This window comes from Streptopelia decaocto (genome assembly GCF_964273445.1).
Source record: "Streptopelia decaocto genome assembly, chromosome: 17".
Taxonomy (NCBI): domain Eukaryota; kingdom Metazoa; phylum Chordata; class Aves; order Columbiformes; family Columbidae; genus Streptopelia; species Streptopelia decaocto.
Genome location: NC_138672.1, coordinates 5,621,095 through 5,630,573, shown reverse-complemented (window position 1 = coordinate 5,630,573; position 9,479 = coordinate 5,621,095). Strand labels below are relative to the sequence as shown.

The following is a 9,479-nucleotide window of genomic DNA, read 5'->3' as shown; positions in this document are numbered from 1 at the left end:
AGCAAGGACTGTGGACAGAAAAGTAACATTAGATTGATTTTTCTCTTGGCTATCCAGGGACGAAGTCTGAGGGCAAGACGTTTTAAAATGCAAAGGGTAAAATCCATCACTGTTAGAAACAAAGGGGAGGTTAGAGCAATATTGCATGGAGTAGGGCTTCCGGCTATTTCTTCCAACTTTAGGATATAAATCTAGAAGCTTGAGAAGCTCTGTACTGTATACCTATGTTATCAAGGAAAATCTCAGGAAATGAGGAGGTCTTTCTTTTTCTGCTGTATTTTTTCCACCCCTAGATAAATGCAAGTATAGGGAGGATCTAGAGAACATTGTTTGTGTGCATTTGCCACATCAACAGAACTAAAATTCTGGAAAGATACCATGCCAAGCTATTCAAATTTAGAAAGATTCAGAATTGTCTTAATAGCTGGAAGCTCAAGGCCCCACTGGATTGATCAGGAGGGCTGCTCTGTGTCTTCGGGCAAGTGCCCAGATACAGAAAGGTCACCTTATTGTATAAAGAATGTTGTAGAAATCAAGAAAACACAGCAAAGTGCAAATGGCATGACACCAGTAACTGATCTGCTCAGCTTTTCTCAAAATAGGAAAGAAACAAAGTGTATTTGAAAAAAGAAGGGACCTGGCGAGATCAGACATCAAAAGAAAGAGGCAGAGTAGATATACATTTAAATGGCATATGAGAGAGAGGTACCTTCACCTTGAATTTGCTCACTGATGCATGACAACCGTTCATTTCAAGTGTAGAGCTCCTTTCATGATCCTGGAAGTCTCAAATACAGCTCATGGGACCTGGATTATTGTTCCACCGGATGCATTTGACCATCCCTTCCCTCACAGTGCGGCATCCCTCGCCTTGGAACCCGTTACTGGGTTAGAGGCTTCGATGCTTCCAGAAGCTCCAAGAGAAGCCAGTGCTGTGGAGCAGTGACTTTTTCCCTCAGCGAGTATTTCTGTTGTCATTCATTCCCAAATCCAAGTACAAACAAGCACCTAATGGGGCAGCAGCATGCACCATGCTAGCGTTGCACTCCTGGCAGGTTAGATGTACTGCATCATTTTACTTCTGGGCTCTGGGCAATATTAGTTTTTTAATGCAAGGTTAGATCTCAAACATTTGTCAAATGCATCTCTTGTGAGGCTGAGATCCATCTCCTTCCTCTTGCCACTCCCTTGCTTTTTTATTTTCTGCCTCCTTCATCTTAAACTACTCTAACCTGTCCCAGAAATCACAGCGTTCCTCTTTGCCTCCCACCTTGGCTAAACTGTCAGCCACTATCGGTGATCCTCTGACTTTTCCAGAGAGTCCTGGAAATGTCTGAGCATGATCCTGGGCAGAAATGGACACGTCCTTGTGACCAGAAGTACAGGGGATAGTGTCCTACTCACCTGAGATGCCACCCTGGGCCATCTTCTGGGGGAAAGAGCCCTGCTGGGGGGACTATAATAAATGGTCCTTGAGTCCATTCCTCTATGGCAGCGACCCCAGGATGATACCTCCAGGGAATTATCCTTCAGAAGTACATTGGCAAAAACTAACCTTTCCATGAGCATGTATCAGAAGGTTGTTGTTGAATTCACGTTTGGTTTTGTGTGGTGTGTTGTTTTTTCTTTCTTCCTTTTCTTTCTCTTTTTTTCACCTCTCCCTTAAAGGCAGAATAAATTAAGAGTTTATCTGTAATTTTCTCGGCAGGACAACTGCATTGAAGTGCCAGGCAGGATCTCCCATTGTATAAATCAATGCGTTTTATCACAAGCTTGGGCCTTCTGGTAATAAACTAAACAAGAGCTGCGGCTTTCTTCGTGGAGGTAATCAGCAAACAGGTGAGCACAAGAGCTTTTTTACTAATGGGGGGATGGGGGAGGCAGTTAATTTGACCTGGAGTGCGGATTTAGTCTCTCCTGCAGCGGAGCTGTTTCTGCAGTTATCTCTCCAAGTCCAGCCTCCGTGTCTTTCTGTCTTATTTCCAGTCCAGACATGCTCTGGAAACCATTACCATATTTATAAAGCTACCTGGACTCACCCAGCATGCATGAAAGGGTTAGAAGGACCTATCTATTTTAACAGCTGTGCAGTCAGTATCTGTAAGTGAGAAAAGGAGGAGAAGAAGGAAAAAAAAGAGGTTATTCTGCATTTGCTGTGTAGGAAAAGTGCACATAGTCCTTTAAAGGTAGCATCCATTAACACTGTAAAGCAGAACTACCTATCCTGGCTGGACAAATCTGTCCTTGACGGTAAGTAGCAGGTTACCACATGCCCTCCACAGATTTATCACAGTGCTGGGGCAAATTTCTGTGAGTGTGTCTGTTTTCTTACATTATGGGGCATGCAAGTGGAGAACATGAGCTGCGATAAGGAGATTTGGGGGACAGGGAGCAGGAGGTGTCTGTGGTGCAGGTTCTAATTCCAGGCTCAGACATGGCTTTAATATGTGTTTTTAGCTAAGCAACACGATCGTGATGATTATGACCCAACATATCTTCTTTACCAGATAATGAGCATTGGTAAGAGGCTGTAAATCTTTGGACAGGAGATGTCCAGGATCTAAAAGACGTGATCACAGCTGTACTAAATGAAAGGTTCCTGGGATGTTATCTTTGTTATCTCTGTTATCACTCATCTAATCCCTTAGTGGTCTGGTAATCCTGAAGACAAAGGCAGTGAAAAATAGCCTTCAATAAAATGGTATGAATTACATGAATATAATGCATTATTGCAAGGAGCTCATTGCTTGGCCTGGGGCGCTGAGGACTCGCTATTCTACAGCAAGGACGTTCGGGCAGCACGTATTTTGGGGAGGCCTGCAGGGGATTCCCATTCCTCCTGAGTTCACACGCTTGGGTTTTAACTAGACCATCCCTTTCAGCTGCTGGGAACATGCTGTTTCATCTTCATCTTTGAAGAGAAGATGATAGAGTGATTGTAATGCTGTCCTTCATGTGTTAGGTGGAAGAAGCAGCTACACAAGCCACAGGGATGGTTTCCTGCATAGAGAACAGGTCGTATTTGCTAAGTATTTAGTGGGCCTGGGAAGTGTTGGACAAAAAGAAAAACAATGTAAAGGTTAAGGGAAAAAAATCTTTGGGCTTCTTGGACTTGTGTTTTTGTAGTAGCATAGGCTTAAGAAGGTAACACAGAGAGATGATTCACTTTGCTTGCTCCAGTGAGGGTGGATGAGGGGCTACTTATACCCTATGTAAGAGAAAAGAAAAAGATATTGATCCAGAGTTCCCACATCTATGATCTACGTCCTTGTGCTTCCCCTAAAGAAAATTTATTGCTCCCCACCAGTAATAAATCAGAAGACTGACTTTCCTGCTCCCTCTCAGACAGATACACTGTTGTAAAGCAGGAGAGAAACTCCCTGAAGTGGAGGATATGAGGGCTTAACACACAGGAAAGATCAGATAACGCTTCAGAGCTAGGAGAAAAAAGACAGATCAGCTGCCAATATGATGGAAAATAGTAAGCTTTTAATTATATTTAATTCATTTAATAGCTGTTTTTCTCTAGTATACTCATTTATAAATAGATCTTTATTTATACTAATATTTATAAATGTATGTGTAAATATGTCTTCGTAAATATGTATTTATAAAAGAAAACTAAACAAATACATATTTATAAGGGAAAATTTAGTGCATTTAATAAACATACACAACTTTCTGCCATGCTGGAGGATAAAACAAGGTGAAGAAAATTGGAAGCAAACCTAAGCAAAAAATAACCTTAGATTGACACTTTCTCCATAAAGGATCCCAAAGCTTTGGTTTACTCCAATTTACACACCAGTGAGAGATTCGGTTCTGATGTGCAGCATCACATCTCTGAGAGGAGATACAGTAATTGTGTAACCAGAATAGTAACACCACAACTGAGTGCAGGCTGGGCAGTAAAAGATGGCTTTTTTTTCAGTGAAACTTGAACAAACTCCTCAGACAGCTGAAATTATTCCTAGTTTATAGCAAGTAAAGTCCTAACCGTAGCATCCAGCTGCGAGGATGTCTGTATTAGAGGGCTGTATACAGGGGAAACATGAGCTTTCTAGACCAAGATAACAGCATGTTGGAGGTTGATGAGGACTACAAAGCCCTGGGGAAAAAAAAAAAATAATATAAAAAGTAGAATAAATTTGCCCTCTCTGAGCAACATACTGCTAGTTTACAGCGAGCTTGGGTACTTTCACAGCAATACTGCTGTACAGGAGGCGTTCGGAGAGGCTGGCATTTGGCTTTGACCCCAAGGTTAATTTAGCTGTTCTTGCAAGATGAGAAATAGGAACCCAGGTCCCCGTCTCCTTTGCTATCGAGTCAGCTGAGTGACACAAAGGTAAAACTGGCGTGAACAAGAATTGGGATCTCTAATAAACAGGAACCACTAGGAGGTTTTCAGTCCTTGCAGATGTCAAGTTGATGACTGCTCAAAACAGACTGGCACAGGGGGATGGAGAACATTTTGTCTTGGGTTCTTTGCCAAGCGTGTTCTGGAAACAGCTGGGATATTTACTGCAGGAATTCAACCCTGGGATAATGATCCTTGGGATCCACAGGTGTCTTCATTTCTCCTACCCGATTCCCTCCAAAGGGATTTCTCAAGACCCAGCATCAGAGATGAGTCTGGGGCTGTTCTCTGCGTGAGGGACAGAACAAGTCCCCTCTGGTGTGACATTTCAGACACAGCCACACGGGGGTGCACTGATCATTTCCCACCTGTTCCTCGCCAACAGATTTCTTTCCTCCCGTCGTTGTGGAGGTGATTATTCCTCTGCAGCTGTAGATTACTTCTGTCGAAATCTTGTCTATGGCTTCGTTAAAGAGTTCAAGGCTGCTTTTAACCTAAAGCTGCTGGATTAACACCAGGTCTTGACTTAATTCTGCTCCGGCAGTTCATCCTAGTCCTTCTCATAGCCACCTCTTCTAATCCTGAAGTTATTTTTATAGTCCATAAGCTTTTCAGGCCCGTTCGCCTTTCCCTGGGCGTTGCATCAAACAGCCTGTGGCTGCAGACATGGGACTTGACGCAAGAAGACAGACACGGACTTTGCTCAGGCGGAAAACAACCCCAGAGATACCGCTTTTTCTTTTTTTTTTTCTTTTAAAAACCTAGCCTTTGGAGGAGTGCCAGCTGATTTTAATACCCGGGGGACTGGAGGTAATTGCCAGCCAGGGGGATGCAGCCAGCTCTGCTATTACCTTGGCCACAGACAGGAAGCCGCTCAGCCAGACGCCTCCCGAGCGAGAGATCAGGACATCTCAGCGCTGACTCAAAAGCAACCAACCCCTTTCTCATCACTTAGATTTAAATCACAGCTCCTTTTTCCCCACTCTGAGGTCTCATTAATGCCCCTGAACTCATGCTAGGAACAGCAGAAGTGTAGCGTCCTTGCTTTAGTAACTGGATTAAAACTGCAGCGCAGGGTTTGATCTCAAGCCTCCTACTTTTCAGCAATGTGATTTAACCAAAGTCCATCTTCTCTCTCCATGCAAGAGGAACATCATGGTATCAACATCTGTCTTCTGCACTTGCTGCTCTGGGCCTGCTTCGCATTCAGGATGGATCTGTGAATGAACACTTTTCAAATGCTATAAATATTTTATGAATTTCTATCCACTTACTTTAATGGGGGATTGTAAAAGCATTTAACCATATTACACCCGATCTCTCAGACACTGCATTATTTCAGCAGAGCTATTTTATTAGAAGCAACTGGCAGAATTGCTGTTATATTGTTTAAATATATATATAATATTTATATATTTCTCAAGCCAGATGAAATCAGATAAAAGGGAAGGGGAAACAGCTATGGAAACTATCTCAGGCTTGTTCTGATGCACATGAAAGATTTCATTTGCTGTTCTTCTTGTGTCTGCATGCAGTCTTTTCAAGTGACTCTGTTTTTATAGACTGGGCTGAGACTTGAGTCTGGATGTCTGATGGACTTTTTCCTCTCCTGAAACACTAAATCCAGATGCAAACATGTGGCATTGCCTAGAAACACAGCCGGGGAGAGTCCCTGCTGCTCAGCTGGAGACATCCCTCCCTGAGGACACCAAGTCCCCTGCCTGGGACTCTTGCGTGAGATTATTTCTTAGTTTGCTTTTGCTGGAGACCAGCAGAAACAGGCAGGAGAGACAGTTTGTATCACCTATGCCAAGTAGGATTCTTTTGCCCAGGGACCCAGAAGTCCGTATTCTGACCCCATCACTGCTTTGGCAGGGAGATGTTTGTGCCACAGCTCTGGGAGACCCAGCCCCAGCCTCCCAAAGCAGAACCAACAGCAACTAGGGCCACCCTACATCAGACCAGCAGCACCTCGCCCAGCAGAAGATAAAGATACCACTTTCTTCTTCTCCTCACCCCCCCATCATCCATTGTTTATTTCCAGCATTGCACAAAGGCCTTTAAAAGCCCATTGAGCTGCTTTTGACCGTGTCCCTGTTGGGTAAATGAATTTATGGTCTGCCAGGCTGATTTATGAATGCCCATTCTACTTCGAACAGGAGGGCCGGTGATTTTATACCTTCAGCCATGCGGGACAGTGAGCTTCTCTGATCAAAGCAGTTCTGATTTTGCTGGCACGATTGATTCAAGCCTGAAGAATTACAGCAGGTTCACACTTGCTCACAACAGTAATCGCGGGTCAGAGGCATCTTCTGCCATCAAAGACACCAAGTCTGAAGCTTGGGACACTGGAAGATTTTTACCCTTAAACCTCCTATTACCCTCAAAATCAAGCAGCTGTTCAGCCATATCTGAAGTCTCTAAAACCCATTGATGTTAAACCGATAACATATAAGTTGATTTTACTGGTTGTCCCTCCTGGCTCTCAGCTGTTGACACACCAGGAAGAGCAACTGTGCTGTGATACAGATATTCCAGCCCTGGTGTGCAGGGACTTCGTGCTGATGGACTAAGAAGGTTTGCCCTCCAGGATTTGTGCAGTCAAGGAGTCTAGCCACCTCATGGGTTCTTAGCATCAGTTATTAAAATATTGATATGTCTGTTTGCAGATGGCAAACTGAATTTTGTATAAAATTCCATATATAGTGGTTCGAATTCTTTTTCAGAAACCTTCCTATCAAATACCTCTACATAATAAAGCATCATAGAGATTTTTCTTTTTGTGGGACAGATAACACACACACACAAAAGTTTTTCCTCCTGTAGGGTTCTTTTTGGTTTGTTTATTTATTTTTTTATGACAAATGATACACTTTGCACCTACACGCTCTTCTTGTCCATGCCAATATCCAGCCAAGTTTTTATTCCAAATCTTCTCTACAATGTGACTCCTGATCGAAGTCAAAGAGGTATAAAGTGTAAGAAATTCAGAATTTCTCCTTCCATCTGTCCAGAAAGGAAGGTCACAAACTACAGTAACTTCTGGACCTATTCATCAAACTCCTGGAAGTCACAACTCCCAGATTAAAAGAGCAGTGATTGATGATATCTTTTCCAGGGGTTACATTGGAAAAATGTGCTCCTTATAATGGAAACAGAGAAGAAATTAGTTCTTGTATCTCTCTTGAGTGTTAGTGAAAGTGGAAAACTGCAGATAAGAGGCTAAATCCCAAAGTCTTTCCTCCAAAACTCTGTCCACTGAGCTTAAAAGTTCTTTAATCATCTTCCTCCTTTTACATTTTTCTCTTGATGCCCCTTGCCTAAGGAGGAGTCATAATATACCCTTGGATGATGGTGGCTCATCTTGATTATTTTAGCTACAGGAAAATAGGATGCTTTTAGCATGAACTTTAATTAAACTCTCTTAAGATGTATTGGTCCAGGACCAATAAAACCTATCATTCAAGTTTCACAGACAACCTTTCTGACTTTTAACAAAAACTGTGTAGTTTCCATTTGCCTTTAGTTCCACACTTCCCTGTTGTGCTTTGGTCTCACAAGGTGGCCAGGCACTGCAGTGATAAAATTTTGGGAAAATAAGGAAATATTGCAATATGACTCATTAATACCACATGCTGCTCAGTGCACCCTTTGTAAAGTCACCCTGCTGGATTTCATCACTCGAGAAAAAGAAAGTCAGGAGGTTTTATAAAAGAGTGGCCCAGATAAGATGTGAACTCTCCAAAGTAACAAGGAGGTTTATAGCTGCGAAAGACTCCTCGTTCCCAGTCCCGGTGACAGTTGTTTTGACAGGCCAGTTTTGACAATACTGAGAGGAGTGAGATCAAAAGACACTGATCTGTTCAAGGACTGGACCCACAAAGCAGAAGAGGGCAAAGCTGTCAGAGCATAAAGCCGGGGGCTGCAGCAGGCGTGTGGTCGTGGTTCCCTGGGAGAGCAGGTGACACCGAGGCAAAGTAAATGCAGAGATAGACATTATGGGTGCAGAGTTTTTATTTTCTCGAAGTGCAGAGTATTTTCAAAACAAAATATGACTTTCATTGCCAAGAAAAGCTGCTTCTAAGTGATGGCTGACTGTTATTTGCCAGAGGCTCTGGAAGGTGGGGTGGAAGGGTACAATCTCTGGCTACCACCTGCTCTGTTGATGTCAATCCTTTGGGAAGGAGCTGATCAGGATCCACTGAGAGGCCAGGTTGTGTGGCTTTTACTGCATGAAAATGGTGACATGGACGGGTCCCGTGGGAAAAGTTTGGTCATAGGGTTTGTATCCAGGGCTAGAGGGGAATCAAATCAGGCTGTCCTGCTCCTGTGTTGCGGAAATGCTACACTCCACACTGTGAAAATCTCTTTCTCTGCCTGAAGGAAAAAAAAATCTGTTCCTATTATAAATAAATACTGAATAATGAAAAACAGAGAAATAAAATGCATGGTTCATCAAGGTCTGTAATGACAGCTGTCAGCATCTGCAGAGAGTGAAACCTACCCCCACAGCCAGGGCCAGGTTGGCTCATGGGGAACTGGGTCAGAACCTCATCTCTTAGCGATACTGTCATGGCATCCCTGCTTTAAATGTACCCACAGCTTGCAGAAGAAAACCCCATACACGCCATGTGCCTACGTGAAAACCAAGACATGCGAAATATGAAAATGATCACAGCTTAGACGGGGGATCCCAAAGCTTGTCTAAGGAGTCCTGGGTGCTAGCCAACAAGTAACTTACAATGCATAAGACGAACAATTATCCAAAGACAAATCAGTGCCATGCAATTTCTAGCAAAAGCATCAGGCTGTCATTTCTACATTGGATAAACACCGCCTGTATTTTTTCTTCAGGATAACAATGGTTTTTCTTACATCACTTCACTAGGAAATCTCTGACATCTCCCTGGGACTTCCTGACCATCACTTTGGGGTTGTAAAGGCTGGTGCAAAGATTTTCATTTTTACCCCTCTGCTTTCCTGCTGCCTCTGAGCTCCTGCTGGCCCCATAACCTTGGTCATCAGCCCAGATCGCAGTCCAAAGCCTCACATCCAGGCTATGTCTCTAGAAGCCTTTTCCCCTCATAACCTCTCTAAATAGATGTGACATTTCTTCTCCTGC

The 9,479-nt window shown here is 43.3% G+C and overlaps 1 long non-coding RNA gene across 2 annotated transcripts; it reads left to right on the top strand.

Moving 5' to 3' along the window:
* The first annotated feature begins 823 nt into the window (after positions 1–823).
* LOC309447374 lies at positions 824–6,987 on the top strand. 2 transcript variants are annotated; one of them, XR_014185596.1, is made up of 4 exons: positions 824–888; positions 1,709–1,839; positions 3,346–3,481; positions 6,517–6,987. It is a non-coding gene; the product is annotated as an uncharacterized lncRNA (long non-coding RNA). The 2 variants fall into 2 exon arrangements; XR_014185597.1 differs by lacking the exon at positions 824–888 and adding an exon at positions 960–1,055.
* The last annotated feature ends 2,492 nt before the right edge of the window (positions 6,988–9,479 follow it).